The sequence below is a fragment of the Manacus vitellinus genome, unplaced genomic scaffold (assembly GCF_001715985.3).
Source record: "Manacus vitellinus isolate BGI_N305 unplaced genomic scaffold, ASM171598v3 scaffold_45_pilon, whole genome shotgun sequence".
NCBI lineage: Eukaryota > Metazoa > Chordata > Aves > Passeriformes > Pipridae > Manacus > Manacus vitellinus.
Window position 1 is genome coordinate 2,617,471 of NW_021940571.1, and position 12,493 is coordinate 2,629,963.

A 12,493-nucleotide genomic window follows, 5' to 3' on the forward strand; every position below is an offset into this window, starting at 1 on the left:
CCAGCCACTCTGTCCCAGCCTGTAGCACTGTCGGGGGTTGTTGTGGCCAAATGTTTGAACAACACTCCCAGGGACATTGTGGGGTCGTTGGAGTGTCCTGTGCAGGGCCAGGAGCTGGACTGGATGATCTCAGAGGTCTTTTCCAACCTAATTGATTCTGTGATCCTTGTGGGTCCCCTCCAGCTCAGGATATTCTGTGATTCCACAACCCACATGTTGTGAGTGAACACAGCAGCAGGTTGTGAACCCACAGTCTGTTGGTAAAGTTGCAACAGAGATTTCGTTGTGCAACAGGGATAACAGGAAGGGAAAATGGCATTAAGGAAGGTGTTTGAAATGAGAAAGAGGAGTATCCAACTGGAGATTTAGCTGTTAGTTTTTAAGGCAGTACCTGAGAGGAACCCTCTGTCAGAGCATCATCTCTGCGGGATGTGGGTTTGTCTCCAAACCCCCCCACTAATGTTCACTGTGCCATGAGTACAACAGGTATCACAGACACAACCCTGATTAAATGGTGGAAAAAGAGGAGAAAATTTGGGTTGTTGGGCTCGACAGGCATAAACCGTAAGTGTGTATAATATATGTGGGGATGGGGGCAGCCAGGAGAAGGGGAAAACACACCTGTATGTGCCCAATGGTACTGCAGGCAGACAGGAGCTGTGCACCAAAATACAGCTTGGAGACAACAAAGGCAAACTAGTGACATCACTGATGACTGCAGTGATATTTATAACCAAAAAAGCCCAAAAAACCAACTACTTGATGTAAGATTTCATTACGTTTACCGGTAGCTATTACTTAAATACCATCAGAGAACATACAAACTATGCAGGTTGTTCACTGGGGCTCAGAAGTGCTTTTTTGCCAGTGTTCAGCAAGTGACAAATGGAATCCAGGAATCTCCAGTCGAGACAATGACCTGCCATCTGCTCATCATTCACTTGTGAAGCCTTTTCATACTGGGGTGGGAGGGATAGGATTGAAATCACTGGGATGCTTTGGACAGAGAAACACTTGTGTGTCTTTTTATCCTTTTAGGAACTCCCATGGAAAGCCTCATATTTTGAATTTTGTGGAAATGTAGATTTCAACCTCTGAAATATAATATTTCTTTTTAAGTGATGAATTTGATAGGGGAAAAAAAGGCTATTTTTCTGCCTTGCGAAGCCTCCCAAGTTAATCAGTGGGATCCCTTTAGTGGAACTTGGAGTGTTTGCCATTGACCAGCAGCGTGTTGGGATCGACAGCAAAGGACTGATTGCCTGGAAGAGGAGCAAGTGGATGAGTCAAGGGAATTAATGCAAACTGTTAATGAAAGGGACAAGCATTTTCCTCCTTCCCACAGCTCTTCCTCAAAACATCTCTAGAGACAAATTCCAAAGCAGCAAAAACTGAACCAGCACAACGAAGAAGAGTGATTTTGTACCAACCATTAACGTGCTACACAATGTTTATTGTAAGGATATTGATTCCAAAGCAGCTCATTCCAGTTGTGGAGAAACATATGCTTGTCTTTGCTCAGGCTTGGTGAAACATCAGAAATAATTCCATAGTTGTTACACTGGAAATTTTGTTACAGTTCTGGTTTTGCTCCTTTATAAACCATGTCCAAAGACACAGCAGTTTTCAGCATAATTTTTGAGGGATTAAGTTTTATCCCGATCAGATTTGAAATAAAACAGGTAAAGAGTTTCTGAACTGCTGCTAAATCCCTCCATAATTAAAAAAAAAAAAAAAAAAAGGAAATTTCTTTAAAGCCTAGTTTAAAGGATTTCTATAGGAAGAGACTGCTGTACTTTACATCCCCTTTTATTGCAATTAATAATGTAATTACAACCAGAAGGGATCTGAGTGGGAACACTGATAAACGGGGACTCTGAAAAGCACTTTGGCATGGCAAAATTTGTCAACCTGTGACAAAATCAAAGGCTTTTGTCTCTCACTTTTGACACTGTTTGATCAGATCTGCAATACCAATGTTAAAATAAATGTCCTTATTTTATAGAAAGTAACATGGCCAAGTGACTCGTCAGGGCTGGCAACTCCAATGATGAACCAAGTTTAGAAGCTGCTGTTTGAAGAGTCCAGGAAATTCAATTTCAATGGTTTTCATGGATAAACATCCTTTAAACGAGGTATGTGTGTATGTTTTTATGATCCCTTTGCCCTGCCTTTCTTGTGTTCTCCAGAAACAGTCTTGTTTAAAGGAAGGTTTCTGTTCTGTGATTGCTACAAGCCCTTGACTCCAAAGAACACAAAATTGCAAGGCCCAAGTGTGTCTGTGGAAATCATGATTGATAGACAAGGGAACAAACTCCAGCCTCCAGCCTTGGTTAGAGATAACAGCTCAAGTCTTGAAATGTGAATTGTTTGCTTGCAGAGACAGGACGGGTCCAATGTGTCAAGAGGAAGAGTTTGCTTGTTTTTCCTGATTTTTATGACTTTTTTCCATGCTTGTGTTGGAATATTGTGGATTTCAGTCATTTAGTCAAGGGCTGGATTCAACAGAAAAGTTAATTTAGTAAGGAAGCACAAAATAAAATATATATATACGTGACCAGGGAAATCAACAGTGATGGAAAGCTGCTCCTTTAGATAAAAGAATTGTGTCAGGGGAGAGAGAGAGCTGGAGGAAACAAAATCTTGAGCAAAAGAGCACCTTTATCAGTAAAAAGAGGAGCTGTATTGATGGTCAGACAGGTAGAGAACAAGATTAGAAAATCAAATGGCACGGCCTTTCCTGTTCCTCTTTGTCAAGGTTCAGTTGGGTATCTCTCTGAATTTATATTGGCATTATCTTTGGACAATTTTGAGTTACTCCAAAGTCCAGATGATGTTTAATTCTTGGTAAATCTGCCACAAAATATGAAACGAAATCTGATTCTCAAGCTCTCCTTTAATCTGCATTCTGTTTATTCTTTTCTTCTAAATAAAGACATAATTTGTTCAACATAGACCTATAATTGATTACAAACTAGTAATTTATCACTGGATCATTTATTTAGGAAACAGTTTTTAGCAGTATTGGACTGGTTGTCCAACTGGTTGATAAAATATATATTATATTCAAATTAAATTATTTTGTTCATTTAACCATGTAGGGCCTGTACAGAGTGCCTGGGCTTGGTAAACTGGGAACAGTGCAAAGTACCTTCTCAGTGTCAGTGATTCCTTGTCTTCATTCCCAGTGATCTGACGGGAAATCTCACACTGGAAATGTGATACCCTCAGGAAAGAAGTGTTTGTAAAACAAATCCTGATAAATTCTGTTTGACAAGGCAACATGAGAGAGGAAAGGGAAGAGTCTCTCTCAGTCTGGCAGCAATCACCAAGCACAGCCCTTGCTGTGGAATCAAGGCACTGTTACCTGGATTAGAAAATGAAATGGGCCCTCTGAAAAGAGGTTATATATGAATTCTTCATCACAGGGCTGTAGCTGGAGCAGGGACATGACAGATTTCCATCCCAGCTCACTGCATATGGATAGAGGAGCAGTTGGAGTCAGACAGAGCTCGTGGGTCTCAGGCTGAAATCACCCCAGGGGGCAGTTGTGGGGTCGGTGCTGCAGGGGAGGAAGAGGCTGAAAAAAATGGGAAGGAGTGGTTGTTTCTGGGCAGGTCCACCTGAATGTCATGTTGGGAAAAAGAAGGGAAGCAAAGAACCAAAAATTGAGGGTTTAAGTGATCAGCAGGCCTGGTCCCAGCCAGCCCTGAAATTGTGGCAACGAGAGAAAATAGTGTCCAAGGAAATGGTGAAACCTTCTCCTGGACAGGGAACAGCAGGAGACCTGATGGATGGATGGATGGATGAAATGGGCCAGCAGGTTCATCCCTTTGGATGGACAGCACCTGCATGAAACATCAAAGGAAACAGGACTTCTGTAAGCAGCATTATTTCTAAGTTAATTTAAACCCTTAGAAAACCTTATAAATTCTTAAATGTGCTTATCTACAGGGCTGAGAACATTATAATAACCAGGAAAATATGGGGTTTGTTGCTATAAAATTAACTCTGAGATCCAGCATTCATGCCCAGATGTTAAATGTTTCTTCTGTCTCACTTTAAGGCCGATCAGAACACCAAGGGAATTTTATGGGATTTATTAAAATGTTATTGTCCAACCCAGAATGGGTTTCTGGCATTTGGGGGAGATGTCACATGGAAATCTCTCTGTGTGAATCTGTTGTGTCACATTTAAATGAATCTCTTTCAGAGACTGAGGAGATGCTGCCTCCCAAAATACCTGAATAGATCTGAAGGAGAGAGCTGAACCACAGAGCTCATATTGGGATTATGGAACCCCAGCTGGCAGAGACGGTGGGATGGGAATATTCTGACAACCCTGGAAGAAAAGACTTGGCTTTTCTGAGGTCAGCTGGAGCTGTTCTGCTCTTTGTGGGTTTGGATGATCTAAGGGAGGGTTTTGGAAAAGCAAGGGTTGACCCATGGGTTCATTATCCTTGATGTGCATAGAATCATAGAATCAGCTGGGTTGGAAGGGACCTCCAAGATCATCAAGTCCAACCCTTGATCCAACCCCGCTGTGGTTCCCAGCCCATGGCACTGATGCCACATCCAGTCTCATCTTAAAAACCTCCAGGGATGGAGAATCCATCCTTCCCTGGGCAGCCCATTCCAATGGCTGAGCACCCTCTCTGGAAAGAAATTCTTCCTAATATCCAACCTAAACCTCCCCTGGCACAGCTGAAGACTCAGCCCTCTTGTCTTGCTGATCGTTGCTTGGGAAAAGAGACCAACTCCCACCTGGTTCCCCCCTCCAGGGATGGAGAATCCATCACTTCCCTGGGCAGCCCATTCCAATGGCTGAGCACCCTCTCTGGAAAGAAATTCTTCCTAATATCCAACCTAAACCTCCCCTGGCACAGCTGAAGACTCAGCCCTCTTGTCTTGCTGATCGTTGCTTGGGAAAAGAGACCAACTCCCACCTGGTTCCCCCCTCCTGGCAGGGAGTTGCAGAGAGTGAGGAGGTCTCCCCTGAGCCTCCTCTTCTCCAGGCTGAGCCCCCCCAGCTCCCTCAGCCTCTCCTCACAGCACTTGTGCTCCAGTCCCTTCCCCAGCCTCGTTGCTCTCCTCTGGACCTGCTCCAGCCCCTCCATGTCCTTCCTGAGCTGAGGGCCCAGAACTGGACACAGCACTCCAGGGGTGGCCTCACCAGTGCTGAGTACAGGGGAAGGAATGTTCCTGTTGATGTCAGTGCCAATTCCTTGGCAGGTTTGTCACCTGTGCTGCCCCCCAGGCACTCAGGGATGGCCCCAGAGAGCCCCCCAGCCCCCTCGGCTGGCTCCTCCTGCTCCCATTCCACCCATGTGTGCCAAGGCCTGGGAGCTGCAGGACATCAAATCCCCTATTTCTGGCTTTCCCCTCTCTCCATGGACGTGATCAGAGGCCCAGGAGGTGCTCACAAGTCTCTCGATTTGATTTGATGGGATTTATTTTCTGAATGGTAATTTGTGTGAGAAGCCCTTTGCCTGTGCCAGAACAAAGCCTTGGCACCACAGGCTCCTCCACCGCGTGTGCCCAGAGAGATCAGGCTCAGAGTGGCTTCCTGGGGAAACCATGGAGACAACTGAGAGTTCCCAAATTTGTGTGAGAAGCGTTTTGCCCTCCAGTGCAATTCATTCATTATTAAAAATATGAACATGCAGAAGTTCTGCATGCACGGAAATGTTCCTTTTAACATCACAAATCAAACAGGGTGGGAGGGGGGGGACTGTGTTCTAATTCCCAAATATAATTGCTGTTAAGCTTCAGAATAATTTGGGATATAGAGCAGTTTCTAAATAATCAAAACCACAAATTTGCCACGTCTTCTGTCGCAGGAAATACTATTACAGCTTTTTTAAAAGTCAGTAGAAGTCCTGATGTTCTAAATCTCCTTTTGCACCTCCAGGTAATTTTAAAATAATAATTAAAAAAATGCTTCTGTTACATAGCATATCATACTTAATTTTAGTAGAAAAATGAACTTTTGGGAAAGGTCTGAAAATCTGGTGCAGCCACTTTTTTATTATCTTCTCAACATGGAAAATAGATTCCATTTTATATTTGAAAGAGGTTATTTTAGGGACACCGGTAACTAAAAAAATGGACACTTTTCCCACTGTCTAGGTTGTACCACATTTAGAGCATTTTCTCCTTGCTGGTGAATGACTGTGACAGATTTGAAACTAAAAACAGTGGCACAATAACTATAATAATATAAAAATTTTAACAGCAGCCTGACATGGATCTTGCTGGCCATTGACAGTGTCTCATGTCTGTAATCGGGGAGGAAGAAGTTTCAAAGGACTCACACCAAGTCCTTCTGGATTTAAACTCCATGGGCATGGAGAGCATTCCATGTAGTGAAAGGGCACCTGGTTTTCAGCCCAGCTGAAAACATTTTTGCTTCACCTGAATTGTTGCTTCTTACTTTGAGATTTTGTTTAAATTCTACCCTGTTGTTTTTTTTCTGCAAATACATTTGAAAATAACCTCTTCTGACTGGAGGTGAAAAACCCATAGGGATTAAAAACCTCATAAAAGATATCAAAAATCTCTTTTTTTTCCTCTTGTAATCAATATCACCTGCCTGCAAATATTAGGTGCAGCTTCTTGTTCAGGAATTCTCTGACCCAGAAATTGCTGGAGGCTGGAAGTTTATTCCATAGATGTTTAATGATGAAGCTATTCCTCAGATTTTCCTCATTGGAATCTGCATTTAGCCAATGGCTCCTTCAGTCTGAGCCAAAGAATTCCTTTTCTTCTAATGGTATCCATTTTTATGATGTTTTCCAAATGTTTAGGCATTTCATCTGCTCCTGGATAATTTTAGCATAATAATGTGTTTGAAAATAGAGAATTTAACCCTGTAAGAAAAAACTGGATGAAATATGGACAAACATATTCCAGGTTTTCTATGAAAATAGGCTGAAAATAAACTGCCTGTGCCTTGCAATCTCTCTCCAGCACCCAGATGGCAGCAAGATGCTCTTTAAAACACAGGGCAGTGCTTTGGTGAGGATGCTCAAGGTTCCCACGAATGTTTATTGTGATTATGCAAAGCACTGTAAAAAAATCAACCACCACCTACAACCTAATAATTGTCAGGCAGCTTAATGATCTCATAAAAGCTCAGTTAAATACAGCTGTAAATTCTCCTACCACAAAAATCTATACAAGAGTGGAATAGCTTTGTGAGTCCAATTTATCTAATTTTTTTTTTAAAGAGCAGGGAGTATCTGAATGTTGAAGGCTGTAATACATCCGTGTGGGATTTAGGGCCAATTATCTGCTTTTTCTTGGATTTCTTATATCTGCTCAAGTAATTTAGCTCATACCCACACTGAGCTCATGTCTGTTTAGTTATGGAGACCTTGATTTAATGAGGGGTGAGTTGCCCAGGCAAGGACAAAGGTATTGGTGAGGCTTAAGGGTTCTGAGTGTAAATTAAATACTGGTGGTGTCAGTGGGATTCTGGCATTTGGGAGGTGCTTAAACAGTTGCTGATGGAAATCTGAAGTTCTGTGATTTAACTTGGAAGTTTAATAGCTGAGAGAAGAAAATTGTGCAGAAGTAAGCTAAAAAAAAAAAAGGCAAATAAAAAATGACAAAAAAGAGTAAGCTGGTGATGACAGAAATCAAGAAAAGGCTGTGTTTTGTCTCTTGCCCAGATTTTTCTGCTGAGCAGCAGCAGAGAAGGACGTGGCCTTCCCTTGTCCACAGGCAATGGCTTCTCCCCCAGCTGAACCAAGATCTCGTGTCCAATGTCTGCAGGAAAACCTGGGACCAGGCAGAGCTCTGGTCCTGCACCAGAGGCAGCAAAATTTACATTGGGAAAATGCACCATTCCTGCTCAAACTGGGGCACAATTCCTTCCTGTTGGCTGCTCTGTAATGGGAAATTAGGAAATGTGCTGCTCAGTCTAAAACCACGTGCAGGGGGTGGGGTGTTGCCTGTGGGATCAACTATTGATATTGTGTGCACACCAATTCTCTGGAGATAAGAAGATCCTGAGTTGTCTGCTTTGGGAGGCAATTTGACTCTGAGCCCAGTGGCACGTTGCCCAGCCCTTTAAAATTCAGCTGTGTTTGGGTGTTTTAATACATTTTCAGAGTGTAAAGAAATGGATATTGGTCCCTGCTGGGGATTGTGATTTACAGTGGTCAGTTTAGGGAACCATAAATGTATCCTAAAGCTCCTCAAGAAACCTCTGTACTCTGCCAGTACAGTCAGAATCTTCTCTGTTATATGCTCATATAGTTTCCTTTAGAGTATGGAGAGACAAGAGGGCAGTGAAATTCCTCCCTCCCTCCTTTCCTCCCACCACAGCATTGGACACAACTCTGCTTGAGGTTTGTGTGTAGGTAAAACATGACTTTGCTCGAGCACCAGAGACATCCAGAGCATTCAAGACATGGGGAAGAAATTCATCCCTGTGAGGATGGGGAGGCCCTGGCACAGCTTGCCCAGAGAAGCTGGGGCTGCCCCATCCCTGGAAGTGTCCAAGGCCAGGTTGGACTGGGCTTGGAGCAACCTGGGATAGTGGGAGATGTCCCTGCCCATGGCAGGGGGTGGATTTTGGTCTTTATGGTCCCTTTCAACCCAAACCATTCTGTGATTCTACATTTATATTATGATATAACTGTGTCTATTTTGCATTCGTATTTTATTTATGTTTCTACCTTTTTTTTCTCCTAAACTTGCCGTCTCACTCACGACCTGGTTGGAGAAGAAGTCACTTCATCGTGATATCGATTTATCTCATCTGCTAAAGGTTCACAAGTTTGAAGGCCACTCTTCCAAAAGCAGCAGCACAAGCAGCAAAGGCACATTTGGAGAGCAGCACTGAGATGATCAATCACTGCTGACAACTCCGAGTTTCCATGGTAGGATGTGCAGGAGTGCACGGCAAACATCTGCTCCGTGTGCACAACCAGCAGCAGCCACTGATTTCCACAGCTCTTCCCAAATGAGGAATCTGCTGGAAATTCAGCAGAATTACACGGAATACAGTCATTTTTGTACATGAAATGTGGGTAAGAATGGCTCTCTAAACAGATGAATTAGTAAATGATGTATTTTCGAGCTGTAGATACATCACAGGAACCGTAAAATCAGACTCTTAAAGTTCTAGTGGACAGAACACTTTCAAACTTTACTGATGTGATTAAACCAACCTGTGCTCCAAAACTCCAACCTGCCATGCTTTTAACACCGTTTAACTTCCAACAGCCTTTCAGAATTCCATATATCCACCTGACCTGCTGCTGTGTCACTAAAGCATTTTACTGTTGAGTTCTTTTATAAATCATCATTCCTGGTTAAGTCTCCTGTCTTCAGATACTTAAATTCAGTGTGTAATCAGCAGTCAGAATAGTTTTCTATATATGTAAGCTATATATAGTTTATTATATTTTTAATATATTTTTATGTATATCCTTATATTCCCTAATTATATATTTGTATCTAATTTACATAGATGTTCTCTCTTTATCTACACTATTTTTATTGATAGTTTAAATAGAAATTTGCTCTTATATAAACTTCTTTATACAGTTTACATAGATATTCTCTCTTTATATAAACTACTTTTATATATAATTTACAGATGTTCTCTCTTTATGAAAACTATTTTATAGATATAGTTTGCATAATTAGTCTCTCTACATTTTATATATAATTTCATATATATTTTTATATATAGCTTAAATAGAAATTTGCTTTTTATATGAACTATTTTAATATATATTTTACATAGATATTTTCTCTTCATATCAGCTATTTTTATAAGTAATTTACGCATTTTCTTTTTACACAAACTATTTTTATATATGACTTACATTGATATTCTCTTGATACAAACTATTTTTACATATAGCTTACATAGATATTCTCTCTATAAACTTTTATATATAGTTTACATAGATATTATCTCCTTATATAAATTACTTTTACAGATAATTTACATCAATATTCTCCCTTATATAAACTATTTTTGCAGATAATTTACATAGATATTATCTCTCTCTATAAACTATTTTTATGGCTGTTGTCTCTATGCATTCATATATGGATGTACGAATATATCCCATTTCTCTAGGTGATATTTTTACACCCAGGTGGGATGGAAGATCAACTCAGTGGCTCTCAGGAAGGGTGGCCTTGGCTCCTGGCTGTCACCCGTGCACGTGGATCCACCTGGATTTGTGTCCATACAACTCCAACTCCAGTCCTGGAGATGCTTTCAAGCAGTTCAGGGGTTTACACTGTTTTTATGAAGGTCTAAGAGTGGTAGGGATTTGATTTTCTCTCCCCAAACCATCTGTAGGACAGGGGGGAACAGCTGCTCCTGCAGCAGGTGCCAGCTCCCAGATTTCCTGGGAGAGAAGCTAACGAGGTTTGAGGAGGTCTGGCTGGGAGATCTACCAAGATTGTCCTTGGATGTTGCTGGTTTTGCTCTATTAAGCAGCTCCTGCATTTATTAAAAATCAGTGGTTTAACACCTGGAACAAAATCTCTTCCTCCAAATAGTGTCTGTGTAGAGGTTGGAAGTTGCCACAGAGAAGAACCTGCACTGAAAGGCTGTGTGATAAGGACAGTTTTTGATGATATTTTAATTTTAATCATAATTTCATCTAGGGAAGCAAGAGAAAAAGCAAACTGGGTGGATAAAAATAGATAAACATAGGTAAGCAAGAATATGCACAACTGGTCTAAAAGGAATGGAAAATCAGCTCTGGTAAAGGAAAACTTGGACAATTTTCATCTGACATGACAGAGCCCAAAATAAGCACTAAAATACTGCCATTGTGCATTCAGGCAAATTCAAATAATCCCGTGTTTGTGAACAATTTAACTCATTCTGGAGTCAAATTTCCAGGGTTGCCCCAGTGCTTTAGATTTGAGCAGCCTTGGCTTGGTCCAGCTTCTGCTGGTCTTCAAAGTGACAAAAGGTCTAAAGATCCTTGTCCAAAACATCCTGTTGATTCTTTTTAATGAACTTTCTGTCAAAGTTCTTTATTGATTCAGGACCTCAGCATTCTTTTTTTGTCCTCTTTTGGTTTTTTTTGGTAAAGGCAAACTTTTTTATGGCTTTCTCTAATCCAGGGAGTATTCCAGTAGTCCTCCAGGTTCAAGTGGCCTCCCTGACCAGTGTTTCAGATCTCCACCAGGTAACTGAGGTTATTGATTTCCACCAAGTGCCATCCTCCAAACTACAGAGGTCAAAGACAAGGCTGCAAAATAGCAGATTTTATCTCCCACACTTATCCGGGCTCAAATGAACTAAAATGTTTTGCACAGAGAATTTATAGGCTGATGGTTTCCCACTCAATGCAGTGCCCACTTACAGAAATGTGATTAAAGTGAAGGAAGTTCCAGTTTTCATTCCTACATGTAATGACAATAAATATATTAATTTCCCATCATAGTAATTGGCTGAATTGTCATATAATTTTATTAGGTAGAATCAAAGATACTGCACTGAAAAGAACAAATATATTAAAATCTGACATTTAAGTTTTGTTGATCTTATGAGAAATGTATGGCTGGTAACCATTGATGAACATTCTGTCTATTTTAATCACCATTCTCAGCTTGCTTGGGCAAATATTTCAATGACTGACATGGCTGAAATGCAGATTCCAGAAAAAACTCCTCCTAATCTCTCTGGGGGAGTTCCTAACCCAGTTTTTCAGGGCTTGGACCTTCCTATTGAGCTTTTTAGTTTCTCTAACAAAAATCACTCCAAGCTGAAGGTCTGTATCAAACAACTTATACTTGTGTTACGTGGTATATGTTCTATTTTCATCATCCTTTTTAGACTTTAGGCCTAATTTCTCTTGTAGTTCACTCATAAAATTATCTTAGAAATAGTTGTGACAACAATGTATTTGATACTGAGAGTTGCCCGGAGGCTTGGAAATGATTCAGTGGAGGGAGGCAGTTTCCCAAAAGAAAAGAAGCCTTTTTTTTTCCAATGGAATCTAAAGGTCAGACCATTTCAGAACTATTTTAGTTATTAGTGGAGCTGCTTGAAAGCTTGAAGGAAAAAGCTGAAGGTGTCATTCCCAGTTTAGAGCTGTCCTCCAGCTCATTTGATTTTAAGATGGTCTCACTTTGATAAACACTATATTATACAGAAGGCTTAAAGATGGAAATGTTGCAAACAGAGAATTAATTATCTATGTCCTTAAATTTGAGTAGAATTCCATGTATTTTTGCATTCTGAGCATTATTTGAACGTTTCTTTACCTGGTGAGAACATTTGAACCGCTAAATATGAGATCAAAATACAGCTTTTGGGAAAAGCAGTTTATATTCCTACAGAAGAACCTACTGCTGCAGTGTTGTCATGTATAAAGTCATTGTTTTATCAAAACCTGTAAGAAATTCAGCAGAGCACTAATTACACACGTGTGATGAGCCTGAATGTATATTTTTCCACAGCTGGTGTTTCTGTAACTCCTTTTTCTCCAGAGGCATTTGAAAT